This window comes from Glycine max, chromosome 6, assembly GCF_000004515.6.
Source record: "Glycine max cultivar Williams 82 chromosome 6, Glycine_max_v4.0, whole genome shotgun sequence".
Classification (NCBI taxonomy): Eukaryota; Viridiplantae; Streptophyta; class Magnoliopsida; order Fabales; family Fabaceae; genus Glycine; species Glycine max.
The window spans coordinates 18,779,229-18,781,643 of record NC_038242.2 but is presented as its reverse complement, the minus strand read 5'-3'; the positions used below and the strand labels follow the sequence as shown (position 1 = coordinate 18,781,643).

Below are 2,415 nucleotides of genomic sequence, written 5' to 3'. Positions count from 1 at the left end.
ACAGCTTCACATTACATCTGATAGTCTAGAGTAAAATTTCTAAATTATAAATTTGGCATACTAATATCATCATATTCAACAATATTTTGACAGCTAAAAACAAAATCTCACCTCAGGAAAGAATTAGTAATTTCCTCCTCCTCCTAGGTTAAACACTCATGAATTTTAAATAAATATTTTACACCTGTTTGATATAATTTAAGGTATTTTTGAATAAGTTTACTTGTGTAACCATTTTAATATATTAGCTAAATCAATTCACCAGTGGAAAAAGGTCCATTGAGTCTTGTACTATTAATAATTATACTGCAATGCATTAATAAAAAAATGAAGTCATTATGTTTTCATGTTTTACACTTATATTTTAGATCATTCCATGACACTTTCTAAAATTTAAACTTGGGTATGAATTTGGGACATATTACAAGCTCATTAATAATATAAATAAAGACGTCCTTTGTTATTGAAGAAACATTACATATATGATCTTGTTCTACCATAGTCACGTTGAAGTATTTATTTACAAGGGAATACAATTACTAGACATCTCCTCTTTTAATGGGGATGGCTTGCTTACTCTAGAAAGGAAAAAACCATAAGAACATTGTTAAAAAAATGGGCATTATTGTAGTTGCTCATTCTAGGCTGCACAAGTAGGAGCTTTTCCTGTTATTACGGGCTTGACGTTAGCACATTTAGCTGTTGTTGCAGCTACATTGAATGTGAGATCAACATCAGTCATCTCTACACCCTCACATGGTGCACCACTACTACAAATAAAAATCACTCCTTCTTTAGTACCTGAAGTGCCCTTAATGTTCTTGAAGGAAACCTTGCTTATCTTGATTTTTGACGGACTCTATGCCATCATAAGAAAAAGAAATGGAACAAAAATCAGTCTTTTAAATCAATTTAGTGAATGAACTATTTAGTCACTAAAATAATATGATCAGCCTATACATTACTGGATGAGGAATTAAATACCTTTTTGGAGCACTGGTTCCATGGACAATACTCTTGATCTATGATGACAGGGTTCGAAACATTTTTCATGGTAATATCTTCAAAATGCATATCAGTAACTGTAATTGTTAATGGCGTGCTAGGCCAAGTCTTAATCCTCAGACCGTTATCTGTATCTGTCAAAATGCAATTCTTAACTAGAAGACCTTCAACGGCCTCTTCATTATCGTACCTCCCAAGGCTTCCAACACTAATGCCATGACCAGGTCCACAGTTCACATTTTGGACAGTTATATTTTTGCAACCATCACCCAATGAGACACAGTCATCTCCAGTAGCAATGTTTGTATTAAGAACCTTCACATCTGTGGATCTTCCAATGTGAATCCCATCGGTGTTGGGACTATCTTCTGGGGCACTAATTTTAAACCCATCAAATGTCAAATTGTTGCACGCCAAAACATTCACATGAAAGTTTTTGCTATCCCTGGAAGTAAGGTCACGGACAATTGATTTATTGAGGAAATTAAAACCGAAATTCTGTTGACATTTGTAAAATAAAACATAAAAGGCATTAAATTTGTGTTGGATAAAAGCACAAGTTATGTTATACTGTTTAATTTCAATATTAATATTTAGTTACCATGCAAAGCATCTTGCAGTTCTTGTTTGTTGTACAATCATTTTGTTTCCAAGCAATTGGACCTTGACCATCAAAAACTCCTTTCCCTGACAGGGTGAAAGAGTTAACATGTTGAACCTTAAACCATTGTTCAGCCCCCTTAAGGTTAGCTAAGTTTGTAGGTGCTTGAATTGTTCCATCAACTTGAACCTCAATAGGAGCCTTGCAAGGACCTTTTACATCAACTGCACCCATTTGATATGTACCAGCTAGAATCACAATTTTGACAGCAGTTGTCGATGCACATGCTTGAGTCCAGGCACCTAAGAAAGCCTTTAGAATGTGCAAATCACAAATCAATTAAAAAAAAGAAGTGATAATAATTAAAAAGATCCTACCTTAAAGACTACACCTATTTTTTATATCAAATGGTGAAATCAATTTTTTTTTTTGTTACATGTTGATACCTGGCTTATATCTGAATTTGGTTTTCCTCCAAATCTTGATATGTCAAGATCCCCTTTGTTGTGCAATACCAAAATCGACTAGAAATAAAGAAAAAAATATTGTGATTATAGTGAACTTCATATTATTTTTGTTTTTGTTTCTGGCGCACTATTTTTGCGCTTCTCTTGAATGAATTGATTTCAGAGTATAATTGGAATATATTTATATTAGAGTAGAGAGGCTTGAACACCATAAACCGTTATAAACAACTATTATCTAAATATATATTTCCTTTTTTAGTTGTTTGGTTGATTTTTTATCGTTTTAATTTTTAACAATTAATTTTATATCACTCGTTAATAACCTATTATTATAATTTCCTG

General features: G+C 32.6%; 1 pseudogene; it reads right to left on the bottom strand.

Moving 5' to 3' along the window:
- Positions 1–640: 640 nt before the first annotated feature.
- LOC100813125 (polygalacturonase-like) lies at positions 641–2,173 on the bottom strand (annotated as a pseudogene).
- Between the last annotated feature and the right edge of the window lie 242 nt (positions 2,174–2,415).